The sequence below is a fragment of the Camelus dromedarius genome, chromosome 5, assembly GCF_036321535.1.
Source record: "Camelus dromedarius isolate mCamDro1 chromosome 5, mCamDro1.pat, whole genome shotgun sequence".
Taxonomy (NCBI): domain Eukaryota; kingdom Metazoa; phylum Chordata; class Mammalia; order Artiodactyla; family Camelidae; genus Camelus; species Camelus dromedarius.
Genome location: NC_087440.1, coordinates 46,895,341 through 46,912,884, shown reverse-complemented (window position 1 = coordinate 46,912,884; position 17,544 = coordinate 46,895,341). Strand labels below are relative to the sequence as shown.

Genomic DNA, 17,544 nt, shown 5'->3' with positions numbered 1-17,544 from the left:
CTTAGACTAGGTCAGGAGCTGGGGAGGAGATGCTGTGAAGTGTCTTTTGATGGACAAAGAATTTGCTGACATGTTGTGTGAAAGAAAGACAGAAATCAAAGAGGGCTACAGTTTGGGGACCTGAGCAAAAAGGGAGAATGATAGCGTTATCCATGAAGTTAGGAATCCCTGGAGGAAAAGCAAGTTATGATTAGAGTCTGTAGAATCAAGAGTTCTGTTGACATGTGAAGTTTGAATAGATTTATCAAGTTTGGAGAGGTTGTAAGAAAGTAGCTAAGGTGTATGGTCCAGTCCAATGGAGAATGTTACTGCATGAAAGTCATTAGAGGGAACAGGTGAGATCAGCAGAAGAATTGATGTAGATCGAGAAAAGCTCTAAAGACTCAGGTTTGGGATGGCGTAAATATTTTTTCTTTTGTGTTTTTAACAACGAGTAGTCAAACGTTATTACTTTTAAATAATTAATAAATCGTGTTTATATAAACATATATTCAATTTGTCAATATTTCTAGTTCTTGTTTATTTTTCCCAAAGAAAGATGCCTATACTGCTATTTGAGAAGTGCAAGGCTGACTGCCTTATTACCAGTGTTTTAGGGGAACCAAGAGGGAAAGGCAGGTAGGAATTTCTTCCCTCTGTATCTTGACTTCTGTTTAACTGCATGCTTTGAGTTCGGTATTTTCACCCCACCCTCTGTCCAGATACACACACACACACACACACACACACACACACACATCTTCTTACTTTCCAAATTCTGGTCTTCTGAGTTCATATCTATATCTACATCTATGTATCTCCATCCTTTAAAGTGCATGTAAATGTGTATTGCTAGGCCTAGGAGAAGAATTTCTGGATCACAGAAGATTGCCAGATTCAAACATCAGTAGGTAATCCCAAATAGTTTTCTCAAATGCTTAGACAAATTTATACTTCAATGAGAATTATGGGAGTATTTCTCTTGATCCACATCTTCCCTACTACTTATTAAGGAAATATATACACATGTAATATTTATATAAATGTATTAAATAATATAAATATATTAAATGTATTACATATGTTTAATTTTTGACAATTGGAAGGGTGAGAGATTGAATCTCATTGTAGTTTTAATATGCATTTCTCTGAATTGTGATAAGGTTACAGGATTTTCATATATTTATTAACCTTTTGTTTTTTTCTCCTCTATCAAATGTTTGTTGTAGTCTTTTGGTTTATTTATTATTTATGGATTCATAGGAGTTCCTTATGTATTCTAGATACTAGTTTTTATCAGTTATATATGTTGTAATACCTTTTTCTAGCTTGTGGCATATCTTTTTACTTGTGGAATGGTAATAAACAGATAATAATAAACTGATGTTCCTAAATTTAATGCAGTTAACTTTGCTAATTTATTTTCCTTAATGGTTTATGACTTTTGAATCCTACTCAAGATTCTCTTTGTACCCTAAGATCACTGAAGCTATTCAACATTTTCTTTAAAGTTTTAGCGTTGGTTTCCATGTATATGACCTTAATTCATCCAGAATTGATGCTTTTGTATAATGTATAATGCAAGTCAGTTGATCACATTCCAGGTTTCTATATGTATGGAATTGTGTTCTCTATTCTATTCCATCTATTTGTCTCTGCCAGTGTGCCAATAACACACTGTTATTATTTGTGTATTCATATTATCTTAATATCTCATAGAACAAATCCTCGGCTTGATTTATCTTCAGGGCTAACATGGCTATTCTTGAGATTTTCTTCTTCTCTTTTAAGCTTTTTGCTTGTTCACAGAAATGTGCAGAAATCCTAAATGTACAACTGTATACAAAGTAAAAATACCAGTGTAAACAGTACCCAGACCAAGAAACAGAACACAGCTAGCATCTTAGGATTCCTGATCCCCAAACCAATATGAAACCACTCTTCTGACTTCTATTCATTTACTTTTGCCTGTTTTTAAACTTCATATGTATTTGCTTCTAAACTTCACTTCTCCTGTATCTCAAGTTTTATTAGCTAGTATTTTCATTATTATTTTATTCTATAGATTTTATAATTTTCATTACAGTGTCTTGCTTTACCCATAATTACTTAAAATTGTGGGGTGTTTTATAAAATATATACATTTATAAATGCATCTTATATTTTAGTCATACTTTTATTATTTTTATTGACTTCTGAATTCTTTGGTTATATTTTTAATGCCCTGATCCTAGTTAGTTTTTGTAAATTTTTCCATCAGTACATGAATAGTTTTTGTACCGTTGTCTTAATTTGGGTTTATTTTTCCTGTTTGGACTGTAATAATTCTTTCTTTTTTAATTTAGTACTTTCTTGGTTCCCTTAGGTTTTAATTGTGTTTCACTTTGTTTGCTTCAATCCATTTTTTACCTTTACTAATTTTGAAGTTATAAACTGTTTATATACTTTTTGTGATTGTAGTGGCCCCAAGATTTATTGCCTACTTTCCATGCTCTTGAGGCCAATTAAATCCCAGACTCTAAACCAGATTCAGAAGATCCCCTAGGGAAAAATCTGCTTGAGTGTTTGTTCTCTTGTCTCTTTGTAATCTTGCTTCTTTGTCTTCTCAGTCCTCTAATTATTTTCCTTATCTATGTCTTGAAGTGATATTTTAAATTTTAATACATTATTTATTTACTTTTTAAATGAGAATATTTTATTACATATTTTGCTGAGTTGTTGGAAATAGAAAATTAATTCTTTTTTAAAAATAAATTTTCTAGCAGTTCAAATAATTTGAGGCCATATTTGGAAACAGACATATGAACTCAGTCAGGCATTCTGAGCCACTCAGTTTACTGGCTCTATTTTTTTTTTCCTGCCTCCTCAAGGGTTCCCAAATCATGCTCAATAGTATGCCGAGTTTAATCCTCCTAGAGTTATATGAGATACTGAGATTCTTGAGTTCAGCATTCTGAGATCTTATCCATATTTCAAGGCGGGCAGCAGAGCATAGTGGCAGAAGAATAAGAACATGGGCTCTATTTTCTGAAGGCCTTGAGTTCAAATAATAGTTACTTACTAGTTATGTGGCTTTCTGTGCAATACTTTACTTCTGTTGGCCTAAGTTTCTGCTATAGAAAATGAGGATCCTAATACACAAGTTAAGTGTTGTAACAATGATTAATTAAGATGCTACATATCTGCCAATGTCTTCCTTTTGCCCCTTCAGATCCATTCCCCACACTTCTCAACTCCTCTCTGCTTTGGGAGGCCTGCCTTTATGGACTACATACACCCCACAGACTACTTCAGAGGAGATAGAGGATGGAAATAGCCTGACATAGTGACTTTCCTATGAGAGACATTCTTTAAGTATTTGTTGAATAAATAAAGAATGAACTTTCAGTTACTGTTAACTATTATTATTGAAATTCAACAGATGTATTAAATTCAGATACAATAATAATAACTTTCAATGATGGTGTTGTGCAATGTCATGAGAACCATGGTCATCCTTTATCGTGCGTTATAGCAGCGGTCTATAATCCGCATCTCATCTGCTGCCTGTTTTTGTAAATATATTGAAACACAGCGGTCCTCATTCTCCTGCATAGTGTCTCTGGCTGCTTTCATGCTACAATGGCAGCACTGAGGAGCTGAGACTGAGACTATGCAGCCCATACGGTGGGAAATATTTACTGTCTGACTTTTTGTGAATGAAGTTTGCTGACTTCAGTTTTGTAGCATTCAATCCTTACAATGACCCCATGAAGATACAATTTATATGCCCATTTCACACATGAAGAAACTGAGATTGGAAATGTTAATTAGCTTGTACAAGCTACAGTAGAATAGATTCAAAATCATTTAATTGATTTAAGAGAACCAGTTATACATTTATCCAGTCTCTCAAGACGTTTTCAATAAATTGTACACTCTTTGTACACCAAACTATACAGAGAAAAAGAGACCTACTAATTTGGGCATTATGGATAAAAGTAAAAAAGAGAAAAATAGTACCAATTTCTCATATTCTTTTGCTTCTGTGCTTGGTCCTGGGAAAATCTTTCTTATAATCTGGGCATCTTCTCAGAAAGGTGCTAGTTGGATGTGGTGGTCATCAGCTGGCTGCTTTAGAGCTTCTACTTTGGTCCACTTAACTACCTTCTGTAGGTATTCTTGAGGGTCTCAAAGCATCTCCAGAAGGACAGTGTGTCCTCCAGAAGTTTCAGTCCTGACTCTACGTCATCCTTGCTACGCTGTTCTCTTCTGTTCACATCCATGAGATGCTGACTCTTTGCGAGTGGTCCTTCTCTCTTATGGCTGTTCCAGAAGTGGTGGTGGATTATTTCTTCCTGGTTTATTCTCTACTTATGGCTCACTCAGAAGAATGAGACTCTTTTTATTTGTTCAGTTTGTTTTCATTACTTAGGGGGGAACAATTTAGTAACATTAAAAATCAAAACTTTCCTGTCAGATCATATTTGTGGGTGCAAAGCTATTAATAATTCTGAGAGCATTTAATATGAACATATACTCACTCTCTAAAACCTAGATATAGTTAGCTTGTATTTGTTTGATTTCCAAAAAAGGGAAATCATAATAATATTTTATTATTTATAATATAGAAGGTACTTTACCTTTCTTTGTGCTTTCTTGTTGAGTAATCAGAGACAGTTAAGAAATCTCCTCTGTATCATGGCCACAGAATTGGACCTTTAGCTTATACTGGAATGTTTCCAGAGTTTCTGTTACTAATGTCAGGCTTTGTCTTCATCCCTGGTACATGTTTATTCATTATTGCTATTGTTAGTAGTAGTATTAAAATTATTTTATATTAATATATATGCAATATATATATTATAATGAGGTATATATGTGATATAATATTATAATGAGATATTTATTAAGAAATTATTTATATGGTCATTATTATCATTATCGTTAGTAATAGTAACATATATGTCTGTGTATACTACTAATATAATATAGCATAATAGAACATAGTAATATATGTTACTATACTATCATATAGTACATATATACCTATATACATATATTGTGTGTATATATATATATATAATTATAATGTTTCATTATATATAACATCGGTTGAATACTCACTGCAATAAACAGCCTAATGTATTATCTAACTAAAATTTAAGCAATGATTTTCTCAGTGCTCTTTAAATTAGTAGCCAGCAGTCTTATTGTAGAAAATTTAAGAACAAGAGAAATGTGCCTTTAATAACCTGAAAATTATTAATTGATAGTCATACTAAGTTAAGCTGATGAATAATTTTAAATTTTAACTGATGTTTTCATAACTATCAAAAGCCCTCTATAAACTAAATGATGGCTACTAGTATGCCATTTATGTTTTATTTTCTTAATTCTACCTTATTTGGTATATGATATTTTATTCACACATTAAATAAAATTTTAAATTTGATAATTTTTAAAGCAGGTATTATTTAGCTGAGGGAGTAGATTACCCCATTCGTATGTGAACACATTAGCTTCTTGAATATGATAAATGTACATAGTCTTGTACAATTTTTTGAATTATAATTTAATGGTTGAATGGAATTACTCCTTTACACTACAAAACTCAGATGTTTGAAGTTATGACTGTCTATTTACTTGGAGTTTTTCCCTAAAGTTTCAGAGACTTATTCTATTTCACTGGTATTAACAATTCTATGATCTCATATTATTTTGTCAAAGTTTTACTTAAATGAAAACTAAAATGCTACAGCTTTCACAATTCTATTACATATTAGAATAAATAGATGTAACCAGTGTATCATATATTCTGACAGATTTTAATAGTTATTTTAACATTATGAATTATTTAATACTCAGACTGTGTATTCAAACTGTTTAACTATTGTCAATAGTATACTCTGTAGAGATGACAGTCAGAATGCATATTTTGTAGCATGCTTTTCTCCTTTGATTAGTGCTTGATGATTATTTGATCTAATATTTCTATTTATTTTATTCCCTTCTCATTTCTCACTGCTTTTTTATTTGTTAATTGTTTTTTGTTTACATTTAGGGTCAGAAAGTTTCATTTAGACATGAGAATCTATTTATTATTCTTTTTAATGATTCATTGACTTTTTCTTAGGAATTCTTAGAGTTTTTACACATTGAGACATTTTAAAATTTCTTAATATTTTTTCACTTTGATTAAGTAAATGCTCAAATTGTATGTGTTGTATATATGTTCAAAATGCATAATTTATATACACACAAGGTTTAGCTGGATAGTTATTTTCTCACTCAATGTTTGCATGAATATCTTGTAATCACATGAAAATCATCATGAAAATAAGCAGTGATAGCATATTTCTGGAAATTTATTTAGCCAAATATTTGAAAACTAATTTGGATTTTGTCTTCTTTACGTGTCCTTAAAGCATTCCATGATTTTTGAATGTAAAAAAGATCTTAAATAAGTATTTTTAATAATTTTTTGTAGGTTGAGCATTTATTTACTTTATCAAAAAATCTTGTACATTTTTTGAATATTCACTTACTGTATCATCAGCAAAAATAATTTTTCTACAATAAGATATTTAGTAGTATAAGTCTGCATGTGCTTACATTTAGCAGAGCATTAGTAGAGTTTATCTTCCCTAGCCCCTCACTTACATATTTTCCTGAATAGGCATCGCTCGCAAACTGGAAAATCCTTATTCTTTGCCACTATGCATTTATAATGCATTTTCCCCCCACTGGATGCCAGAAGATAGCAAAGAAGCTTCCACTCCTCCTTACGTAATTAAACCAAATATCACTTTCTCTGTGAAATCTTTCTCATCTCCCTCAGGTCTAGCCACTTTGCTTTCAATAATTATATTGCATTTTAAAAAGTATCTCTTAGGGCAGTTGTTATATTGTGTGATAATTATTTGAAAACTGTAATGAGTACTTGTTGAGTGTAGATACTGCTTAATTTCTGTAAGTATTTTCAGTAATTAACACAATGCCTGATAGGTACCTGGTGCTCAATAAGTATTTGTTGACTAAATGAATAAATTATTCAGTGAAAGATATAGGAATAGAAGTACAATTAAAGTTGGTCAATGGATATGAGCTAAAGTATTACTAACTGAAGAAATAAACTGGGATAATTCTGGGCAATATAAAATAGATGAAAGCACATAATTCATATGATTATTTAACATTTTAAGAAACTTTAATACAATATATTATTATATATAATTATACTATTATACATTTATTGTATAATATAGAATATGCTATTAAATATAAGATATTTAGTTCCTAGATTTGTTTCTCAGAATCATCACCTATATTAAAGTTTATAAAGAAAACGCTAGAGCATTCATTACATTGTCTTTTGTTTAGAGCAAAATGCATTTAATTCAGCTGCTATTCCTAATTTTAGGAAAATAAAGGGAAATATTAACAACAAGTATGTAGGATTTTTGGAGAAAATATTTGGGAAAGCAAATGCAATTGTAAAAAAGAAGTAAGAAAAAGAAGGACTAGGTAAACATTTTGTCTGTCAGTTTTGTTCACTATGCATTAAAAACTCTTCCATCTGCTTGTGCCTGTGAAAGTCCCCTGGATGCTAGTAAGCTCAATGTTATTATTACCTAGTAATCTGGTATCATTTGCCTCAGCTAATTAGTAATATCTCATCTATATTCAAAGCACATTACAATGTATATACTGACATTGGTTGACATATAATGGGCAAATTTTAAATATTTGGCAGTGAAAGTGTGAGTTAATTAAGTATAAAAATTCTTAGTTTTATAAATAATTTTGCACAGTATGCATTTAGCAGTGATATACCACACTCCTTAACCCCCATTTTTTTCTTTTAATGATAGCTGGAAAGTTTTGCATTGGTTTGGCCATGATGTCCTTCATGTTGTCCTCAGCGTGACCAAAATTTACACAGGTTTCTTCCTGACTATAGGTCTTTGACCTCCCTTTTCTTAGAGCATGTACTTTAGAAAACTTGCAGTTGTAAATTGTTTTTCTGCCTTTTTGAGATACAAATTTTTTCCCAGCCTGTTGCAAATTTTACACCCCAAGAATGCCTTTCTCATAAGTTTGGGAGCTACCTTTTTGAAATATAATATCTAAGAATAGGTCCCCTATCTCCCAGTATCTGTGGGAAGGTAGGAGCCTAATTCCTGTAAGTACCAGTTAGCAGAGATGGTCTAATTACATTGACCACTCTCCCCTCTAATGTCCTACAGGACTTTTCCATTAGATCAGGTCAGTGCTTAAACTCTCCCTTTTGTTTCAGTGGAATTGAGTTCATTCTTTCCCCCCTATTGCAATAATCTTGATCTCTATTGCAATATTCTTGAATAAAGTCTTCCTTACCATTATTAACAAGTGCTTAGTACAATTTCTCTTTGAAATTATAGAATTTAAATATAAGTTCTATCTTATATCTGTGTTAGTTTATCTGTATTAGTCATCCTAACAATTAACTAACAACATTAAAAAAAAAATTTAGCCAATGAAATCATGACTGCTGTGGTTTCTTGTCTTCATATTTTCTTTTCTTTCCTTGGGGTGGGCAGTAGACCTCTGTGATAGTAACTTTTATGTGTCTAGTTGACTAGGCCATGTGGTGCCCAGACACTTGGTTAAACGTTATTCTGGGTATGTACATCTGTGAGGATGTTTCCAGATGGGATTAACATTGGAGTTGGTAGGCTGAATAAAACAGATTGCTCTCCCTAATGTGGGTGGGTCTCATCCAATCAGTTGATGACTTGAATAGAACCAAAAGGCTGAATAAGAGGAAACTCCTTCTGCCTGACTGGTAGAGTTGAGATATTGGTCTTTTCCTGCCTTTGGTCTCAACCTGAAACATTGGCTCTTCTTGCGTTTCAAACCTGATGGCTCTCAGGCTGGAACTTATGTCATCAGTTTCCCGCTTCTCAGGTCTTCAGACTCTAACTGGAGTTATGCCATCAGCTCTCCTGGGTCTTCAGCTTGTTACAGATCTTGGGACTTCTTAGGCTCCACAATCAAATAATCATAAGCCAATTCCTTACAATAAATGAAAAAGTAAATAACTCCGTCTCTCATTTACTTCTCTTGGTTCTGTGTCTCTGGAGAACTTTGACTAATATAGCTGCATAGCAAGTTTGGTCTTAGGTGATGGGACAAATTATCTGTTTATCCTAGTAGGAGTATTCATAAAGGCTTGATAAGTATTAATCTTCTTTTTTGCAGGTTCCTCTCAGAGAAGAGCTTTGAGTATCATAACTAGAAATGTATTCAATGTCTCCCCAAACTCTAGGGAAAGACCAAATGTAACACAGTAATGACTTTGGGATAATTTTAAAAGGAGGCAGACGTATGTCCATGCTTCCCCTTCCCAACCTCTTTGTGTTAATCTGTGTTTCTCCTTTTTCCTTTACGATAAATTATTTTCCTCTCTCTTTCTCATTGTACAGTATCTTGCCCCTTCATAAGAGTCCGTGAAACAGAATAGTCACTAGGCAGGTCCACCATTTTTGAGTCTAACCTCCAACATTTATTAAGTATTTGATTTCTGGAACTTGTTTAAGTTTCCTTGAGCTCTGAAATTGCTTCACTGATTCAATGTGAGATTTTCACATTTACCTTACAAAATTTCTGTATTGTACTAAATAGGACATGTGTGTCTTTTTGCAAAGAATAATAGGGTTATAGAATGTTGTGATGATATTGTATTAATTTTCACATATGAGGACATTTTAATTACTTAATTAGAGTTTTAATCTGTATATTTAAATGACAGGTTTGTGGTGGTGAGAAATCATGTTCCTCCCCCACCGTTAGCCAGGACTTTAGAAATACTGCTCAAGAATGGGTTCCATAGGTCATGAAAGGCTAGAAGACCAAGTTCCAATCCTAAGCAGAGAGCAGGGTCGTTGTATCAAGACTATCTGAACCCTGTGTTCCAATTTGCCTTTCATAGGAGGAACCAAGATATATCCATTTGCTATTCAATATCCGTAATGCTGACAGTATGTAACCAGAGAGTTCATAGTATCTTCTAAGTATTATAAAATGACTAGAATTTCATAAAGTGAAGATACTCAGTAGTTCTCTTCAGATCCTCTGTGATCTCAAAATGTAATTAACATGAGAATTAGAATTGTGGAATTTAAACTTTTTATTGTCACGGAAGTTCAGTAACTTGATGTCAATGTCATTCTGCTAACTGTGTAGTCTCTAGTTTAATGTCTAAATTTAATAATTTCAGAGAATTAAAATAGTTCAGACAAATAATGACTTCCTCATATCATGTCGTCATCTTAAAAAAAACAAAACTATATTGCCTCTAGAGAATTCTCTGCCTGAAACATACTTCTGTCTACCAAGGTAAATGGTCAGCTAATTTAAAATTGACATTAGTTGAAGGGATGAGGTATAGAATACACTGCTTTCTGCTATTCCTTGAGAGTTGTTTATTTATATGCCTAATAGGATATTTCTTTTGTTCTTTTCAACCAAGGACAGAAGATTCCGACCCCTTGCCTCTGTGAAGGAGATTTCACAGGAGATAGATGTACAAGTGTTGTGTCCTTTACTCTGGAGACAAAGGTAATTATGTCCGTCTAAATCTTGGTGAGTGAAAGGGGAGGTAACAATATTCACTACTTATACATTTCTATGAATTATCTCTCCATTTTTCCGTGCTCACATTGATAACCAACTGAAAGCAGGTAGAAATTGGAAATCAAGAATCCAATTAACTTTCCTGCTGTATTTTGGTAACAGTTCTTTAATAAATGATGGTAATGATATTAAAAGTTAATGAATGTTGCTGAGAGGGTTGCTTGACTCTGGCCCAAATGGTTGTAAAATTCTCCATGACCCATATTTTAGAGTGAAAAATAAATGAAAGGGGAGGATTAATTTAAAAAGTTACATTCATTGTGATGGCCTCTTTAATATTTCCTGCACTAAATTCAGCTGTCAGTTATAAAGTTAGATTTACCTATTCCCTCTTTTTGTCTCAAATCAGCACTTTCTATATTAAAACAATAGAAAAATATTTCAAGCTCAAAGAATCTTGGTACTTCTATCATCTTTGTTCTAAAGACAAAGTTGACCATGCTATTTTAATTAGACAATAATGATTGAGACATAAGACATTTTTGGAAAATTAATAGATGCCAGAAAGTGCTGATGCCTTAGGCTAAGCTAACAGCCACTATTCTCTCAGTAAATACACAGATTTTAAAATCATTATTGTATTTCTGAGATGAAATGAAAACCCAATAATATGGTCCAAATATTTTTTATTCCTTGTCTTATTTTAATTGCCTAAAATGAAGTATTTTTTATCGTTAAGGAAAAATAAACTTGTTTTCATATTCTTTTCCATATCGCTTCTTTCCCTATGGTTTTCTACTTTTTCTGTCAATTCAAAGAAAATAAATTTGTACGTTTACTTAGAGAAAAGTACTGTCCTAAACATCATAGGGAATGTAAATACTGCAAAGGCACTCACTCTTTTTACTCTTGTGGGGATTTATTCTGGTAAATGAAACATAAAGCCAATTGATGTTAGCATTATTCTAGTGTTACAAAATACAAAGGAAGAAAGGTAGCCATCCTTTAATCACAGATGGAAGAATCCATAAAGGCCTTTGGAGAAAGGAATGCTTAAACTCCTCCAGAGTAGAAGTAGGATTTTCCCCAGGTCTGCATATTGATCAGGATAGAATTCCTTTGTTGCAGTAAGTAACCTCTACAATAGAGGCTTAGGCAAATAAGAAACTTAATTTTCTTGCATGAGAGTAGATGGTCCAGAAACAGTATATCAACCCGCAACTTCCATGGAGGAACCAAGAGATTTCTCTTTTTGCTCCATCATCTTTAGTGACAACAGCTCTTCTACAGATATAACACATATTCCAGGCAGTAAGAAGGAAGGAAAAAGAAAATATGGCACTCATGTACTTCAACTGATGGCCTATTGAAAAATGCAAGCAACAGAGGCAAATGCATTTTAGTTTTCCAACCACCAGAGTAGATAAGAAAAAGAGAAAGGAATTGGAATCTGTGTTGAGTGACCTGACTCCTATTAGCTGCAACAACTGCAATCTTTGACTATACAGAATTGGAAAGGAAGTGGTAGCACTTTCTGTCTTAGTTATTTCAGGCCTGTGTATAAAATGCCATAGACTAGGGGGCTTAAACAACAAACATTCAGTTTTTTCTCCCCTTTTAGGTGGAGCAGATGGCTAGTATGGGCTGGATTTGAGTGTTTCCCTTCTTACAGGTGGAATACTAGAGCCAACTGGAGTTAGGTATTCCTTTTCCTGGGTCAGGGAGGCTCTGATTATACCCCAGCAGGTTAGGCTCTGTCTGGTTAATTAGTTTCTGCTGAGGGCAGACCTTGTTAAGAAGAACAAAATTCTCTGGCATATTTCAGAAGGGATTCTTTTTCTTCTCCTTCAGGAAGCAGGAGGCAATTTTTCTCTGATATTTACTGTGGGAATCTGATCAGTCTCTCTAGGTGAATCTTACAGTATAATGAGAGCCCCCCCATGACTGGGTCCCCTTGGAATTTTTAATTCTCAGAGTTGTCTGCACTCAGCCTCCAGCAGTTTGTCAATTATAGTTTAGATTTTTCTACCCCAGCACTAGTTCCCGTGGTGGTTTCTCCTCATGAGTTTTTCTCCAGAAAGCTGTGATTCTCCACATTCAGCTGTCTGTCTCTCCAGTACTGGGGCAGATGTGTGCTCTGTATCCTTCCTTCTCTTATGGATCCAAGACTCGTTGATTTTCAATGTGTTCAGCTTTTTACTTGTTTTTAGGACAGAGTGGCCACTTCAAAGATCCTTACATATGGAACTGGAAACCCGAAGTCTCCACAATGTTTTAACTATCATATTTTATAGCATATCTTATAGATCAAATAACAAAGTTGTATTTTAAAAAATATTTTATATTTTCAGGCAAGTTTTCTTCTGTTTTTTAAGGTCCTTAAAAACTCTTGTGATTTTGTTTGGAATTAAATTGAATTTATAGATGCTAACTACTAAAATATTGAGCTTTCTCATCCAAGAACATGGTATCCATCTTGATTTATTCACATACCTTCACCTTGATGAGAACTGGAGAGCCCTCTATTGATAAATATAGCGTAACTCATTCAATGGATAGATGTTTGGCATTGCTCTTAAGTTCTCTTGACGTATGTTTGGGAATCAAGTCCGTATAACTGTTTAAATTTGACATTCTTAGCTCACCCACTATGACACTAGGTCACTGACTCACTTTAAGATATTGTTGTGCCCTTGCCTTTCAGGATCTGCAAGATTTTTCTTGGAGAGTTTTACCATAAACTCATTATCCAGTTTATAACCTGGAAAAGTCTACAAGTTTATCTTGAATAAGCCCCTACTGAGCACAAGGCACATTTACAAATCAATTTCTAGAAATATTACAGCTTTTCAACCTATGTAAATTAATCTTGGTTTTATATATACATGTATCATGAGTATGTGTAAATTTATATATACACACTCATATTACTAAAGAAATCTGTATTATATTCTAAAATATAATTGTATAATTTCCATAGGTCTTAATTTTAGCAGTTGAAGTTTCTCTTGATCTGGCAATTTGATTTTCACTCTGTCAGTCAGAAGCTTTTGGAGTTGGTCATGCACAGCAATGAGCTTTCAGAGGTTTTCCCTGTGACTTGGTAGCTTTTACCTCTTTGTAGATTAAAGTATTAACAAGACAGTGTGAAGAAGGTGACTTTACATATAGAAAAACCTTAATTAGCTAAGCAAATATAGTCAACTTGTTTCACTATTGGACTATAAACTTCTTAAGGTCATGGTATGTATCTAAATCAAATTCTTATATTCTAGAGTGCCTTAGTGCCTAATGTAGCTTTTATGACAGGCAGGTGTATATATTTATCTAGGGCATTAAAGACAGTTAACATCTATTGAGCACTTGCTGTGTGTCAGCCAGTCTGCTAAGCACATTTCATGAATTTTCTCATCTAACTTTTTCAATAAACCTCTGAGGTAAGCACTATTATTCCTATTTTACATAGAGGGAAAATGAAGTCACAGAGGTTAAGAAACTTGCTAAAGTCCTCAGAATTAAATAATTGTGGAACTACAATCAATTTAGGCAGTTTGCAGTCAAAAGTTCATCTAGAAACCAACAGCCACATCTTTCAGAATGTCTTGTTACTGAATCTAAGTCAAGTTTATGGTTTTGCCTATATGTGCTTCCAGCCAGACCCCTTATGTTGTGGTGAATAATGTCCTGGTCAGGTACTTAGGAGAGGTGGGGCCAAGGTAAGTTCTGCTGCTGATTAACAGCAGACCTGACTGTTGTTTCCTTCCGTCTCCTAACGGAAAGTATTTATATCCGTAAAGCATTTGTGATGTATTATTTGAGTAGTTGTAATGGTAGGCAAAATAATGCCTCCCACCCCGCCGCCTCCAAAGATGTCCATGTCCTAATCCCAAGAACTGGTGAATATACTGTTAGATGGAAAAGGGGAATTGAGATTGCTGATAGAATTAAGTTGCTAATCAGCTTGTTACCAGGAAAACTGAAATAAGAATTACCTCAGTTCTTAATCACCCCCCCAAAATTTTTTTTGACAAGACACAAAAAGTGTGATATAACCAAGATTTTTAGTAGTGAAGTAAAAAAAATAGTGAAAGATAGTACACTCCCAAGAATTGGGAGCAGGCCGATCCGAGGAAAAATGGCGCCGCTCCTTTGTTTTTCCGTCTTACATCCTGGCTTAGGGGTGTTTTTTTGTGATTGATTGATTGATTAACGATTCAGGTTCTTTGAGTGATCAAGCTGATTGACAGCTCAGGTTCCTTGTGCTCAATTTGATTGACAACTCAGATTCCTCGTGCTCTGGCACGTCCCTCCCCTTTTGGGCAGGTTCGTTGGGTCGTTACCCCGGGGCCTTCTCTTCTGCGCAGCTGCAGCGTTTTGATTTTAAGTGGCTTCTTTTGCTGGCCCTCCTGTAGAGAAAGTAAAAATTTCTGGCGTCCGTTTTCCTGAAGGCAGACATACTGTTATTTTCTGGATTGTTCCTTTCCCCTTCCTCTCCTCCTGCCCAGTGCTCATTTCTATCTACACTGCTTAACAAGCTGACCTGGAGAAGGGGAGTAGCCTGGTTTACCCAGGTGGGCCCAATGTAGTTAAAAAGTCCTTATAAGGGAGAGGGGGGGAGGGGCAGGAGCGTCAGTGTCAGAGCAGGAAGAAGGGTGTTGGGAGCCAAGAAGCTGAGGCAGCCTCTAGAAGCTCAGAAAGGTAAGGAAACTTCCCCAGAGCCTCTAGGAGGAACTCAAGTCTGCCAGTAGCTGGTTTGTAGCCTACTGTGACCCTTTTCAGACTTCCAGAATTGTAAGATAATAAATTTGTTCTAAGCACGCAAGTTTGTGGTAATTGGTTACAGCAGCAATAGGAAACTGATACACTTATTGTTACAAACCTGTAATGTAGATATCATTTTCCCGGTTTTGGAGACGTGGACATGAGGCTCAGAGTTGAAATGGCATGCTGAAGGAAACTTGGCCATTAAATACTGCTTAGGAAATTAACTCAGGTGTTTGGGCTCGAAATCCAATGCCTTTTTTACTGTAAAATGAGGGGGGTGGAGGACACACTCCCTAAGGTTCTTCAAGCTCTAATATTTAGTGATTTAAAATATCAAATGAAATCTTGGACTAATAGGTGAGGATTTGTTGGCTGTGTATCACCTCAATTCTCAGGATTGTTTCGAAACCCTAGAGGTTTTGTCATCTTTTTGCTGTATAGCAAAATACGTGGGCGTTTTTGCTTTTTGTTTCAAATGGAAGCCTTTGCTCCTAGCTCTGAAGTCTAGCTGCTTAGACTCTCACATACGTAACTGAAGTGGTTTTCTCCTTCTGTGCTGTTTGCTGTTACACATTTAGTGACAGTTCACCAAACTGACTTTCTGCTGACAGAAAATGATTTTTGCTTGACCTGTTTCTTAAATGAAGTTCATCTTTTCAACAATTCAAAACATTTTCAACAAGTAGGATGAAATCTGGCATCTGTTTTGAAACCTATTAATTTCTTATATACATGGTACCTAATACATGTATTTATATACTGACATAAATTCCTTTAAAAGTATTTGTTTTCACTTCTAAATGTCATTTTTAAGTGCCAGTGTTGTATTTTCAAAATATGATTTAATAGGATTTAGAGACAATTATGTAGGGAAATGTCCATAATACCACTGACCAGATTCAGGAAAAAAAAAAGGGAGTAATCTAGGCACATGGCTAGAAAATATGAACAGAATGGGATGGTGTAAAATGAAAGAAAAAACTGGAATGATTTGCATCTGGCTGGTTAGGTTTATGTGAGTATCCATTAAATTTGATAAAACTTAATCACATTCTATAAGCCATGTCACATATTTGTGTAGTACATTATGTAGTCAAATAAGAGAAAGAAAATTCTACATGAATGCTGTTTACCTGGTCTGTCATTCCAAAACACCTAGATCCTGACTCGGTCATTTGGCATTCACTCTGCATAGGATTTAAGAAGTAGATTTAAAAACTGCATTCAATGAAATTGAACCCAAAACTTTATAAATAAAGCAACAGATGAACTTGAGAATGACTTAGAAAGGAGCGAAAGTAATGCACAATTGTTATTTGTACATAAAAGAACTACAAATGTTATTTTGATCTTCAATCTCTTCTTAGTAAATATGAATGAAATTCTTTGCCAGGGGTAATTAAGGGACTTGTCATAGTGTATTTTCCCTTTTTCATCTATTGTCAAAGTTCTGCTTTGTTTACTGATCACTTCTATGTCTTCTGCATTTGGCTACAAAATAATTGTTTCCATGTACCGTGGCTCTTATTTCTCATTGCAAAGAATTCCTGGTTCCCTAGTCAGAAATTAACTATAGTTTAGACTTGACATAAGAATCTATTTCAAATACACTTTAGTTTTTCACAAATTTTGTACCTGTTTCTGAGATCTGAGAACCCTCTCCATCCACATACCTATTGTGACCCTATTCTGTTTCTAGTGAAAGAACATGATGTTGACAGTTCAGCAAAGCCATCATGGTCTGGTTTGGCAGGAAGAGTTCTTCTGCATTATCTAAGGGAAAAACAGCCACCCAATTGCAAGAATAAAAAATGGTATTATGGAAAAATTTTGTATAGTAGTCTTGAACATCTCTACTGATTATAACACTTCCAGTGGTTTTTGTTGTTTTGGTTTTGATTAGAATCTATTTTTTTAAGCTCTTCAGGAATTTCCTCAGGAAGACTGGTGCCAGGATAGGCAAGAACATTAAAGAATGTCCCTGCCATTGAGGAGCTCTTACCTTAACTGGAGCAACAGATTATGCACAAAAATTTAAATATTAGAATAAAATGGAATTCAATTAATTAAAATTAGAATTCAATAAAATGCATTCAATAGAGTGTACAGTATATGTATAAATAATTTACAGATAAGTCTGTTTTAATCTTCCATTAAAATGTTTAATGGACAAATGGGAAAAGATAACCTTTTATACGTGTGGAT

General features: G+C 34.1%; 1 long non-coding RNA gene across 1 annotated transcript in view; it reads left to right on the top strand.

Moving 5' to 3' along the window:
• Positions 1-17,544, top strand: part of LOC116153535 (uncharacterized) — a 795,234-nt gene that overhangs the window by 588,684 nt on the left and 189,006 nt on the right. Inside the window, exon 13 of the long non-coding RNA XR_010380957.1 lies at positions 10,472-10,560. This is a non-coding gene — a long non-coding RNA (uncharacterized LOC116153535). The remainder of the gene's footprint in view (positions 1-10,471; positions 10,561-17,544) is intronic.